The sequence below is a fragment of the Sphaerodactylus townsendi genome, linkage group LG17 (assembly GCF_021028975.2).
Source record: "Sphaerodactylus townsendi isolate TG3544 linkage group LG17, MPM_Stown_v2.3, whole genome shotgun sequence".
Classification (NCBI taxonomy): Eukaryota; Metazoa; Chordata; class Lepidosauria; order Squamata; family Sphaerodactylidae; genus Sphaerodactylus; species Sphaerodactylus townsendi.
Genome location: NC_059441.1, coordinates 17,587,073 through 17,600,446, shown reverse-complemented (window position 1 = coordinate 17,600,446; position 13,374 = coordinate 17,587,073). Strand labels below are relative to the sequence as shown.

General features: G+C 93.7%; 1 protein-coding gene across 1 annotated transcript in view; it reads left to right on the top strand.

Annotated features, from left to right (window-relative positions):
* Window positions 1-13,374, top strand: part of ATP8B4 (ATPase phospholipid transporting 8B4 (putative)) — a 90,687-nt gene that overhangs the window by 76,952 nt on the left and 361 nt on the right. The window lies entirely within an intron of this gene.

Here is a 13,374-nt window from a genome sequence, read left to right as displayed (position 1 = left end):
CCCCCCCCCCCCCACCCCCCCCCCCCCCCACCCCCCCCCCCCCCCACCCCCCCCCCCCCCCACCCCCCCCCCCCCCCACCCCCCCCCCCCCCCACCCCCCCCCCCCCCCACCCCCCCCCCCCCCCACCCCCCCCCCCCCCCACCCCCCCCCCCCCCCACCCCCCCCCCCCCCCACCCCCCCCCCCCCCCACCCCCCCCCCCCCCCACCCCCCCCCCCCCCCACCCCCCCCCCCCCCCACCCCCCCCCCCCCCCACCCCCCCCCCCCCCCACCCCCCCCCCCCCCCACCCCCCCCCCCCCCCACCCCCCCCCCCCCCCACCCCCCCCCCCCCCCACCCCCCCCCCCCCCCACCCCCCCCCCCCCCCACCCCCCCCCCCCCCCACCCCCCCCCCCCCCCACCCCCCCCCCCCCCCACCCCCCCCCCCCCCCACCCCCCCCCCCCCCCACCCCCCCCCCCCCCCACCCCCCCCCCCCCCCACCCCCCCCCCCCCCCACCCCCCCCCCCCCCCACCCCCCCCCCCCCCCACCCCCCCCCCCCCCCACCCCCCCCCCCCCCCACCCCCCCCCCCCCCCACCCCCCCCCCCCCCCACCCCCCCCCCCCCCCACCCCCCCCCCCCCCCACCCCCCCCCCCCCCCACCCCCCCCCCCCCCCACCCCCCCCCCCCCCCACCCCCCCCCCCCCCCACCCCCCCCCCCCCCCACCCCCCCCCCCCCCCACCCCCCCCCCCCCCCACCCCCCCCCCCCCCCACCCCCCCCCCCCCCCACCCCCCCCCCCCCCCACCCCCCCCCCCCCCCACCCCCCCCCCCCCCCACCCCCCCCCCCCCCCACCCCCCCCCCCCCCCACCCCCCCCCCCCCCCACCCCCCCCCCCCCCCACCCCCCCCCCCCCCCACCCCCCCCCCCCCCCACCCCCCCCCCCCCCCACCCCCCCCCCCCCCCACCCCCCCCCCCCCCCACCCCCCCCCCCCCCCACCCCCCCCCCCCCCCACCCCCCCCCCCCCCCACCCCCCCCCCCCCCCACCCCCCCCCCCCCCCACCCCCCCCCCCCCCCACCCCCCCCCCCCCCCACCCCCCCCCCCCCCCACCCCCCCCCCCCCCCACCCCCCCCCCCCCCCACCCCCCCCCCCCCCCACCCCCCCCCCCCCCCACCCCCCCCCCCCCCCACCCCCCCCCCCCCCCACCCCCCCCCCCCCCCACCCCCCCCCCCCCCCACCCCCCCCCCCCCCCACCCCCCCCCCCCCCCACCCCCCCCCCCCCCCACCCCCCCCCCCCCCCACCCCCCCCCCCCCCCACCCCCCCCCCCCCCCACCCCCCCCCCCCCCCACCCCCCCCCCCCCCCACCCCCCCCCCCCCCCACCCCCCCCCCCCCCCACCCCCCCCCCCCCCCACCCCCCCCCCCCCCCACCCCCCCCCCCCCCCACCCCCCCCCCCCCCCACCCCCCCCCCCCCCCACCCCCCCCCCCCCCCACCCCCCCCCCCCCCCACCCCCCCCCCCCCCCACCCCCCCCCCCCCCCACCCCCCCCCCCCCCCACCCCCCCCCCCCCCCACCCCCCCCCCCCCCCACCCCCCCCCCCCCCCACCCCCCCCCCCCCCCACCCCCCCCCCCCCCCACCCCCCCCCCCCCCCACCCCCCCCCCCCCCCACCCCCCCCCCCCCCCACCCCCCCCCCCCCCCACCCCCCCCCCCCCCCACCCCCCCCCCCCCCCACCCCCCCCCCCCCCCACCCCCCCCCCCCCCCACCCCCCCCCCCCCCCACCCCCCCCCCCCCCCACCCCCCCCCCCCCCCACCCCCCCCCCCCCCCACCCCCCCCCCCCCCCACCCCCCCCCCCCCCCACCCCCCCCCCCCCCCACCCCCCCCCCCCCCCACCCCCCCCCCCCCCCACCCCCCCCCCCCCCCACCCCCCCCCCCCCCCACCCCCCCCCCCCCCCACCCCCCCCCCCCCCCACCCCCCCCCCCCCCCACCCCCCCCCCCCCCCACCCCCCCCCCCCCCCACCCCCCCCCCCCCCCACCCCCCCCCCCCCCCACCCCCCCCCCCCCCCACCCCCCCCCCCCCCCACCCCCCCCCCCCCCCACCCCCCCCCCCCCCCACCCCCCCCCCCCCCCACCCCCCCCCCCCCCCACCCCCCCCCCCCCCCACCCCCCCCCCCCCCCACCCCCCCCCCCCCCCACCCCCCCCCCCCCCCACCCCCCCCCCCCCCCACCCCCCCCCCCCCCCACCCCCCCCCCCCCCCACCCCCCCCCCCCCCCACCCCCCCCCCCCCCCACCCCCCCCCCCCCCCACCCCCCCCCCCCCCCACCCCCCCCCCCCCCCACCCCCCCCCCCCCCCACCCCCCCCCCCCCCCACCCCCCCCCCCCCCCACCCCCCCCCCCCCCCACCCCCCCCCCCCCCCACCCCCCCCCCCCCCCACCCCCCCCCCCCCCCACCCCCCCCCCCCCCCACCCCCCCCCCCCCCCACCCCCCCCCCCCCCCACCCCCCCCCCCCCCCACCCCCCCCCCCCCCCACCCCCCCCCCCCCCCACCCCCCCCCCCCCCCACCCCCCCCCCCCCCCACCCCCCCCCCCCCCCACCCCCCCCCCCCCCCACCCCCCCCCCCCCCCACCCCCCCCCCCCCCCACCCCCCCCCCCCCCCACCCCCCCCCCCCCCCACCCCCCCCCCCCCCCACCCCCCCCCCCCCCCACCCCCCCCCCCCCCCACCCCCCCCCCCCCCCACCCCCCCCCCCCCCCACCCCCCCCCCCCCCCACCCCCCCCCCCCCCCACCCCCCCCCCCCCCCACCCCCCCCCCCCCCCACCCCCCCCCCCCCCCACCCCCCCCCCCCCCCACCCCCCCCCCCCCCCACCCCCCCCCCCCCCCACCCCCCCCCCCCCCCACCCCCCCCCCCCCCCACCCCCCCCCCCCCCCACCCCCCCCCCCCCCCACCCCCCCCCCCCCCCACCCCCCCCCCCCCCCACCCCCCCCCCCCCCCACCCCCCCCCCCCCCCACCCCCCCCCCCCCCCACCCCCCCCCCCCCCCACCCCCCCCCCCCCCCACCCCCCCCCCCCCCCACCCCCCCCCCCCCCCACCCCCCCCCCCCCCCACCCCCCCCCCCCCCCACCCCCCCCCCCCCCCACCCCCCCCCCCCCCCACCCCCCCCCCCCCCCACCCCCCCCCCCCCCCACCCCCCCCCCCCCCCACCCCCCCCCCCCCCCACCCCCCCCCCCCCCCACCCCCCCCCCCCCCCACCCCCCCCCCCCCCCACCCCCCCCCCCCCCCACCCCCCCCCCCCCCCACCCCCCCCCCCCCCCACCCCCCCCCCCCCCCACCCCCCCCCCCCCCCACCCCCCCCCCCCCCCACCCCCCCCCCCCCCCACCCCCCCCCCCCCCCACCCCCCCCCCCCCCCACCCCCCCCCCCCCCCACCCCCCCCCCCCCCCACCCCCCCCCCCCCCCACCCCCCCCCCCCCCCACCCCCCCCCCCCCCCACCCCCCCCCCCCCCCACCCCCCCCCCCCCCCACCCCCCCCCCCCCCCACCCCCCCCCCCCCCCACCCCCCCCCCCCCCCACCCCCCCCCCCCCCCACCCCCCCCCCCCCCCACCCCCCCCCCCCCCCACCCCCCCCCCCCCCCACCCCCCCCCCCCCCCACCCCCCCCCCCCCCCACCCCCCCCCCCCCCCACCCCCCCCCCCCCCCACCCCCCCCCCCCCCCACCCCCCCCCCCCCCCACCCCCCCCCCCCCCCACCCCCCCCCCCCCCCACCCCCCCCCCCCCCCACCCCCCCCCCCCCCCACCCCCCCCCCCCCCCACCCCCCCCCCCCCCCACCCCCCCCCCCCCCCACCCCCCCCCCCCCCCACCCCCCCCCCCCCCCACCCCCCCCCCCCCCCACCCCCCCCCCCCCCCACCCCCCCCCCCCCCCACCCCCCCCCCCCCCCACCCCCCCCCCCCCCCACCCCCCCCCCCCCCCACCCCCCCCCCCCCCCACCCCCCCCCCCCCCCACCCCCCCCCCCCCCCACCCCCCCCCCCCCCCACCCCCCCCCCCCCCCACCCCCCCCCCCCCCCACCCCCCCCCCCCCCCACCCCCCCCCCCCCCCACCCCCCCCCCCCCCCACCCCCCCCCCCCCCCACCCCCCCCCCCCCCCACCCCCCCCCCCCCCCACCCCCCCCCCCCCCCACCCCCCCCCCCCCCCACCCCCCCCCCCCCCCACCCCCCCCCCCCCCCACCCCCCCCCCCCCCCACCCCCCCCCCCCCCCACCCCCCCCCCCCCCCACCCCCCCCCCCCCCCACCCCCCCCCCCCCCCACCCCCCCCCCCCCCCACCCCCCCCCCCCCCCACCCCCCCCCCCCCCCACCCCCCCCCCCCCCCACCCCCCCCCCCCCCCACCCCCCCCCCCCCCCACCCCCCCCCCCCCCCACCCCCCCCCCCCCCCACCCCCCCCCCCCCCCACCCCCCCCCCCCCCCACCCCCCCCCCCCCCCACCCCCCCCCCCCCCCACCCCCCCCCCCCCCCACCCCCCCCCCCCCCCACCCCCCCCCCCCCCCACCCCCCCCCCCCCCCACCCCCCCCCCCCCCCACCCCCCCCCCCCCCCACCCCCCCCCCCCCCCACCCCCCCCCCCCCCCACCCCCCCCCCCCCCCACCCCCCCCCCCCCCCACCCCCCCCCCCCCCCACCCCCCCCCCCCCCCACCCCCCCCCCCCCCCACCCCCCCCCCCCCCCACCCCCCCCCCCCCCCACCCCCCCCCCCCCCCACCCCCCCCCCCCCCCACCCCCCCCCCCCCCCACCCCCCCCCCCCCCCACCCCCCCCCCCCCCCACCCCCCCCCCCCCCCACCCCCCCCCCCCCCCACCCCCCCCCCCCCCCACCCCCCCCCCCCCCCACCCCCCCCCCCCCCCACCCCCCCCCCCCCCCACCCCCCCCCCCCCCCACCCCCCCCCCCCCCCACCCCCCCCCCCCCCCACCCCCCCCCCCCCCCACCCCCCCCCCCCCCCACCCCCCCCCCCCCCCACCCCCCCCCCCCCCCACCCCCCCCCCCCCCCACCCCCCCCCCCCCCCACCCCCCCCCCCCCCCACCCCCCCCCCCCCCCACCCCCCCCCCCCCCCACCCCCCCCCCCCCCCACCCCCCCCCCCCCCCACCCCCCCCCCCCCCCACCCCCCCCCCCCCCCACCCCCCCCCCCCCCCACCCCCCCCCCCCCCCACCCCCCCCCCCCCCCACCCCCCCCCCCCCCCACCCCCCCCCCCCCCCACCCCCCCCCCCCCCCACCCCCCCCCCCCCCCACCCCCCCCCCCCCCCACCCCCCCCCCCCCCCACCCCCCCCCCCCCCCACCCCCCCCCCCCCCCACCCCCCCCCCCCCCCACCCCCCCCCCCCCCCACCCCCCCCCCCCCCCACCCCCCCCCCCCCCCACCCCCCCCCCCCCCCACCCCCCCCCCCCCCCACCCCCCCCCCCCCCCACCCCCCCCCCCCCCCACCCCCCCCCCCCCCCACCCCCCCCCCCCCCCACCCCCCCCCCCCCCCACCCCCCCCCCCCCCCACCCCCCCCCCCCCCCACCCCCCCCCCCCCCCACCCCCCCCCCCCCCCACCCCCCCCCCCCCCCACCCCCCCCCCCCCCCACCCCCCCCCCCCCCCACCCCCCCCCCCCCCCACCCCCCCCCCCCCCCACCCCCCCCCCCCCCCACCCCCCCCCCCCCCCACCCCCCCCCCCCCCCACCCCCCCCCCCCCCCACCCCCCCCCCCCCCCACCCCCCCCCCCCCCCACCCCCCCCCCCCCCCACCCCCCCCCCCCCCCACCCCCCCCCCCCCCCACCCCCCCCCCCCCCCACCCCCCCCCCCCCCCACCCCCCCCCCCCCCCACCCCCCCCCCCCCCCACCCCCCCCCCCCCCCACCCCCCCCCCCCCCCACCCCCCCCCCCCCCCACCCCCCCCCCCCCCCACCCCCCCCCCCCCCCACCCCCCCCCCCCCCCACCCCCCCCCCCCCCCACCCCCCCCCCCCCCCACCCCCCCCCCCCCCCACCCCCCCCCCCCCCCACCCCCCCCCCCCCCCACCCCCCCCCCCCCCCACCCCCCCCCCCCCCCACCCCCCCCCCCCCCCACCCCCCCCCCCCCCCACCCCCCCCCCCCCCCACCCCCCCCCCCCCCCACCCCCCCCCCCCCCCACCCCCCCCCCCCCCCACCCCCCCCCCCCCCCACCCCCCCCCCCCCCCACCCCCCCCCCCCCCCACCCCCCCCCCCCCCCACCCCCCCCCCCCCCCACCCCCCCCCCCCCCCACCCCCCCCCCCCCCCACCCCCCCCCCCCCCCACCCCCCCCCCCCCCCACCCCCCCCCCCCCCCACCCCCCCCCCCCCCCACCCCCCCCCCCCCCCACCCCCCCCCCCCCCCACCCCCCCCCCCCCCCACCCCCCCCCCCCCCCACCCCCCCCCCCCCCCACCCCCCCCCCCCCCCACCCCCCCCCCCCCCCACCCCCCCCCCCCCCCACCCCCCCCCCCCCCCACCCCCCCCCCCCCCCACCCCCCCCCCCCCCCACCCCCCCCCCCCCCCACCCCCCCCCCCCCCCACCCCCCCCCCCCCCCACCCCCCCCCCCCCCCACCCCCCCCCCCCCCCACCCCCCCCCCCCCCCACCCCCCCCCCCCCCCACCCCCCCCCCCCCCCACCCCCCCCCCCCCCCACCCCCCCCCCCCCCCACCCCCCCCCCCCCCCACCCCCCCCCCCCCCCACCCCCCCCCCCCCCCACCCCCCCCCCCCCCCACCCCCCCCCCCCCCCACCCCCCCCCCCCCCCACCCCCCCCCCCCCCCACCCCCCCCCCCCCCCACCCCCCCCCCCCCCCACCCCCCCCCCCCCCCACCCCCCCCCCCCCCCACCCCCCCCCCCCCCCACCCCCCCCCCCCCCCACCCCCCCCCCCCCCCACCCCCCCCCCCCCCCACCCCCCCCCCCCCCCACCCCCCCCCCCCCCCACCCCCCCCCCCCCCCACCCCCCCCCCCCCCCACCCCCCCCCCCCCCCACCCCCCCCCCCCCCCACCCCCCCCCCCCCCCACCCCCCCCCCCCCCCACCCCCCCCCCCCCCCACCCCCCCCCCCCCCCACCCCCCCCCCCCCCCACCCCCCCCCCCCCCCACCCCCCCCCCCCCCCACCCCCCCCCCCCCCCACCCCCCCCCCCCCCCACCCCCCCCCCCCCCCACCCCCCCCCCCCCCCACCCCCCCCCCCCCCCACCCCCCCCCCCCCCCACCCCCCCCCCCCCCCACCCCCCCCCCCCCCCACCCCCCCCCCCCCCCACCCCCCCCCCCCCCCACCCCCCCCCCCCCCCACCCCCCCCCCCCCCCACCCCCCCCCCCCCCCACCCCCCCCCCCCCCCACCCCCCCCCCCCCCCACCCCCCCCCCCCCCCACCCCCCCCCCCCCCCACCCCCCCCCCCCCCCACCCCCCCCCCCCCCCACCCCCCCCCCCCCCCACCCCCCCCCCCCCCCACCCCCCCCCCCCCCCACCCCCCCCCCCCCCCACCCCCCCCCCCCCCCACCCCCCCCCCCCCCCACCCCCCCCCCCCCCCACCCCCCCCCCCCCCCACCCCCCCCCCCCCCCACCCCCCCCCCCCCCCACCCCCCCCCCCCCCCACCCCCCCCCCCCCCCACCCCCCCCCCCCCCCACCCCCCCCCCCCCCCACCCCCCCCCCCCCCCACCCCCCCCCCCCCCCACCCCCCCCCCCCCCCACCCCCCCCCCCCCCCACCCCCCCCCCCCCCCACCCCCCCCCCCCCCCACCCCCCCCCCCCCCCACCCCCCCCCCCCCCCACCCCCCCCCCCCCCCACCCCCCCCCCCCCCCACCCCCCCCCCCCCCCACCCCCCCCCCCCCCCACCCCCCCCCCCCCCCACCCCCCCCCCCCCCCACCCCCCCCCCCCCCCACCCCCCCCCCCCCCCACCCCCCCCCCCCCCCACCCCCCCCCCCCCCCACCCCCCCCCCCCCCCACCCCCCCCCCCCCCCACCCCCCCCCCCCCCCACCCCCCCCCCCCCCCACCCCCCCCCCCCCCCACCCCCCCCCCCCCCCACCCCCCCCCCCCCCCACCCCCCCCCCCCCCCACCCCCCCCCCCCCCCACCCCCCCCCCCCCCCACCCCCCCCCCCCCCCACCCCCCCCCCCCCCCACCCCCCCCCCCCCCCACCCCCCCCCCCCCCCACCCCCCCCCCCCCCCACCCCCCCCCCCCCCCACCCCCCCCCCCCCCCACCCCCCCCCCCCCCCACCCCCCCCCCCCCCCACCCCCCCCCCCCCCCACCCCCCCCCCCCCCCACCCCCCCCCCCCCCCACCCCCCCCCCCCCCCACCCCCCCCCCCCCCCACCCCCCCCCCCCCCCACCCCCCCCCCCCCCCACCCCCCCCCCCCCCCACCCCCCCCCCCCCCCACCCCCCCCCCCCCCCACCCCCCCCCCCCCCCACCCCCCCCCCCCCCCACCCCCCCCCCCCCCCACCCCCCCCCCCCCCCACCCCCCCCCCCCCCCACCCCCCCCCCCCCCCACCCCCCCCCCCCCCCACCCCCCCCCCCCCCCACCCCCCCCCCCCCCCACCCCCCCCCCCCCCCACCCCCCCCCCCCCCCACCCCCCCCCCCCCCCACCCCCCCCCCCCCCCACCCCCCCCCCCCCCCACCCCCCCCCCCCCCCACCCCCCCCCCCCCCCACCCCCCCCCCCCCCCACCCCCCCCCCCCCCCACCCCCCCCCCCCCCCACCCCCCCCCCCCCCCACCCCCCCCCCCCCCCACCCCCCCCCCCCCCCACCCCCCCCCCCCCCCACCCCCCCCCCCCCCCACCCCCCCCCCCCCCCACCCCCCCCCCCCCCCACCCCCCCCCCCCCCCACCCCCCCCCCCCCCCACCCCCCCCCCCCCCCACCCCCCCCCCCCCCCACCCCCCCCCCCCCCCACCCCCCCCCCCCCCCACCCCCCCCCCCCCCCACCCCCCCCCCCCCCCACCCCCCCCCCCCCCCACCCCCCCCCCCCCCCACCCCCCCCCCCCCCCACCCCCCCCCCCCCCCACCCCCCCCCCCCCCCACCCCCCCCCCCCCCCACCCCCCCCCCCCCCCACCCCCCCCCCCCCCCACCCCCCCCCCCCCCCACCCCCCCCCCCCCCCACCCCCCCCCCCCCCCACCCCCCCCCCCCCCCACCCCCCCCCCCCCCCACCCCCCCCCCCCCCCACCCCCCCCCCCCCCCACCCCCCCCCCCCCCCACCCCCCCCCCCCCCCACCCCCCCCCCCCCCCACCCCCCCCCCCCCCCACCCCCCCCCCCCCCCACCCCCCCCCCCCCCCACCCCCCCCCCCCCCCACCCCCCCCCCCCCCCACCCCCCCCCCCCCCCACCCCCCCCCCCCCCCACCCCCCCCCCCCCCCACCCCCCCCCCCCCCCACCCCCCCCCCCCCCCACCCCCCCCCCCCCCCACCCCCCCCCCCCCCCACCCCCCCCCCCCCCCACCCCCCCCCCCCCCCACCCCCCCCCCCCCCCACCCCCCCCCCCCCCCACCCCCCCCCCCCCCCACCCCCCCCCCCCCCCACCCCCCCCCCCCCCCACCCCCCCCCCCCCCCACCCCCCCCCCCCCCCACCCCCCCCCCCCCCCACCCCCCCCCCCCCCCACCCCCCCCCCCCCCCACCCCCCCCCCCCCCCACCCCCCCCCCCCCCCACCCCCCCCCCCCCCCACCCCCCCCCCCCCCCACCCCCCCCCCCCCCCACCCCCCCCCCCCCCCACCCCCCCCCCCCCCCACCCCCCCCCCCCCCCACCCCCCCCCCCCCCCACCCCCCCCCCCCCCCACCCCCCCCCCCCCCCACCCCCCCCCCCCCCCACCCCCCCCCCCCCCCACCCCCCCCCCCCCCCACCCCCCCCCCCCCCCACCCCCCCCCCCCCCCACCCCCCCCCCCCCCCACCCCCCCCCCCCCCCACCCCCCCCCCCCCCCACCCCCCCCCCCCCCCACCCCCCCCCCCCCCCACCCCCCCCCCCCCCCACCCCCCCCCCCCCCCACCCCCCCCCCCCCCCACCCCCCCCCCCCCCCACCCCCCCCCCCCCCCACCCCCCCCCCCCCCCACCCCCCCCCCCCCCCACCCCCCCCCCCCCCCACCCCCCCCCCCCCCCACCCCCCCCCCCCCCCACCCCCCCCCCCCCCCACCCCCCCCCCCCCCCACCCCCCCCCCCCCCCACCCCCCCCCCCCCCCACCCCCCCCCCCCCCCACCCCCCCCCCCCCCCACCCCCCCCCCCCCCCACCCCCCCCCCCCCCCACCCCCCCCCCCCCCCACCCCCCCCCCCCCCCACCCCCCCCCCCCCCCACCCCCCCCCCCCCCCACCCCCCCCCCCCCCCACCCCCCCCCCCCCCCACCCCCCCCCCCCCCCACCCCCCCCCCCCCCCACCCCCCCCCCCCCCCACCCCCCCCCCCCCCCACCCCCCCCCCCCCCCACCCCCCCCCCCCCCCACCCCCCCCCCCCCCCACCCCCCCCCCCCCCCACCCCCCCCCCCCCCCACCCCCCCCCCCCCCCACCCCCCCCCCCCCCCACCCCCCCCCCCCCCCACCCCCCCCCCCCCCCACCCCCCCCCCCCCCCACCCCCCCCCCCCCCCACCCCCCCCCCCCCCCACCCCCCCCCCCCCCCACCCCCCCCCCCCCCCACCCCCCCCCCCCCCCACCCCCCCCCCCCCCCACCCCCCCCCCCCCCCACCCCCCCCCCCCCCCACCCCCCCCCCCCCCCACCCCCCCCCCCCCCCACCCCCCCCCCCCCCCACCCCCCCCCCCCCCCACCCCCCCCCCCCCCCACCCCCCCCCCCCCCCACCCCCCCCCCCCCCCACCCCCCCCCCCCCCCACCCCCCCCCCCCCCCACCCCCCCCCCCCCCCACCCCCCCCCCCCCCCACCCCCCCCCCCCCCCACCCCCCCCCCCCCCCACCCCCCCCCCCCCCCACCCCCCCCCCCCCCCACCCCCCCCCCCCCCCACCCCCCCCCCCCCCCACCCCCCCCCCCCCCCACCCCCCCCCCCCCCCACCCCCCCCCCCCCCCACCCCCCCCCCCCCCCACCCCCCCCCCCCCCCACCCCCCCCCCCCCCCACCCCCCCCCCCCCCCACCCCCCCCCCCCCCCACCCCCCCCCCCCCCCACCCCCCCCCCCCCCCACCCCCCCCCCCCCCCACCCCCCCCCCCCCCCACCCCCCCCCCCCCCCACCCCCCCCCCCCCCCACCCCCCCCCCCCCCCACCCCCCCCCCCCCCCACCCCCCCCCCCCCCCACCCCCCCCCCCCCCCACCCCCCCCCCCCCCCACCCCCCCCCCCCCCCACCCCCCCCCCCCCCCACCCCCCCCCCCCCCCACCCCCCCCCCCCCCCACCCCCCCCCCCCCCCACCCCCCCCCCCCCCCACCCCCCCCCCCCCCCACCCCCCCCCCCCCCCACCCCCCCCCCCCCCCACCCCCCCCCCCCCCCACCCCCCCCCCCCCCCACCCCCCCCCCCCCCCACCCCCCCCCCCCCCCACCCCCCCCCCCCCCCACCCCCCCCCCCCCCCACCCCCCCCCCCCCCCACCCCCCCCCCCCCCCACCCCCCCCCCCCCCCACCCCCCCCCCCCCCCACCCCCCCCCCCCCCCACCCCCCCCCCCCCCCACCCCCCCCCCCCCCCACCCCCCCCCCCCCCCACCCCCCCCCCCCCCCACCCCCCCCCCCCCCCACCCCCCCCCCCCCCCACCCCCCCCCCCCCCCACCCCCCCCCCCCCCCACCCCCCCCCCCCCCCACCCCCCCCCCCCCCCACCCCCCCCCCCCCCCACCCCCCCCCCCCCCCACCCCCCCCCCCCCCCACCCCCCCCCCCCCCCACCCCCCCCCCCCCCCACCCCCCCCCCCCCCCACCCCCCCCCCCCCCCACCCCCCCCCCCCCCCACCCCCCCCCCCCCCCACCCCCCCCCCCCCCCACCCCCCCCCCCCCCCACCCCCCCCCCCCCCCACCCCCCCCCCCCCCCACCCCCCCCCCCCCCCACCCCCCCCCCCCCCCACCCCCCCCCCCCCCCACCCCCCCCCCCCCCCACCCCCCCCCCCCCCCACCCCCCCCCCCCCCCACCCCCCCCCCCCCCCACCCCCCCCCCCCCCCACCCCCCCCCCCCCCCACCCCCCCCCCCCCCCACCCCCCCCCCCCCCCACCCCCCCCCCCCCCCACCCCCCCCCCCCCCCACCCCCCCCCCCCCCCACCCCCCCCCCCCCCCACCCCCCCCCCCCCCCACCCCCCCCCCCCCCCACCCCCCCCCCCCCCCACCCCCCCCCCCCCCCACCCCCCCCCCCCCCCACCCCCCCCCCCCCCCACCCCCCCCCCCCCCCACCCCCCCCCCCCCCCACCCCCCCCCCCCCCCACCCCCCCCCCCCCCCACCCCCCCCCCCCCCCACCCCCCCCCCCCCCCACCCCCCCCCCCCCCCACCCCCCCCCCCCCCCACCCCCCCCCCCCCCCACCCCCCCCCCCCCCCACCCCCCCCCCCCCCCACCCCCCCCCCCCCCCACCCCCCCCCCCCCCCACCCCCCCCCCCCCCCACCCCCCCCCCCCCCCACCCCCCCCCCCCCCCACCCCCCCCCCCCCCCACCCCCCCCCCCCCCCACCCCCCCCCCCCCCCACCCCCCCCCCCCCCCACCCCCCCCCCCCCCCACCCCCCCCCCCCCCCACCCCCCCCCCCCCCCACCCCCCCCCCCCCCCACCCCCCCCCCCCCCCACCCCCCCCCCCCCCCACCCCCCCCCCCCCCCACCCCCCCCCCCCCCCACCCCCCCCCCCCCCCACCCCCCCCCCCCCCCACCCCCCCCCCCCCCCACCCCCCCCCCCCCCCACCCCCCCCCCCCCCCACCCCCCCCCCCCCCCACCCCCCCCCCCCCCCACCCCCCCCCCCCCCCACCCCCCCCCCCCCCCACCCCCCCCCCCCCCCACCCCCCCCCCCCCCCACCCCCCCCCCCCCCCACCCCCCCCCCCCCCCACCCCCCCCCCCCCCCACCCCCCCCCCCCCCCACCCCCCCCCCCCCCCACCCCCCCCCCCCCCCACCCCCCCCCCCCCCCACCCCCCCCCCCCCCCACCCCCCCCCCCCCCCACCCCCCCCCCCCCCCACCCCCCCCCCCCCCCACCCCCCCCCCCCCCCACCCCCCCCCCCCCCCACCCCCCCCCCCCCCCACCCCCCCCCCCCCCCACCCCCCCCCCCCCCCACCCCCCCCCCCCCCCACCCCCCCCCCCCCCCACCCCCCCCCCCCCCCACCCCCCCCCCCCCCCACCCCCCCCCCCCCCCACCCCCCCCCCCCCCCACCCCCCCCCCCCCCCACCCCCCCCCCCCCCCACCCCCCCCCCCCCCCACCCCCCCCCCCCCCCACCCCCCCCCCCCCCCACCCCCCCCCCCCCCCACCCCCCCCCCCCCCCA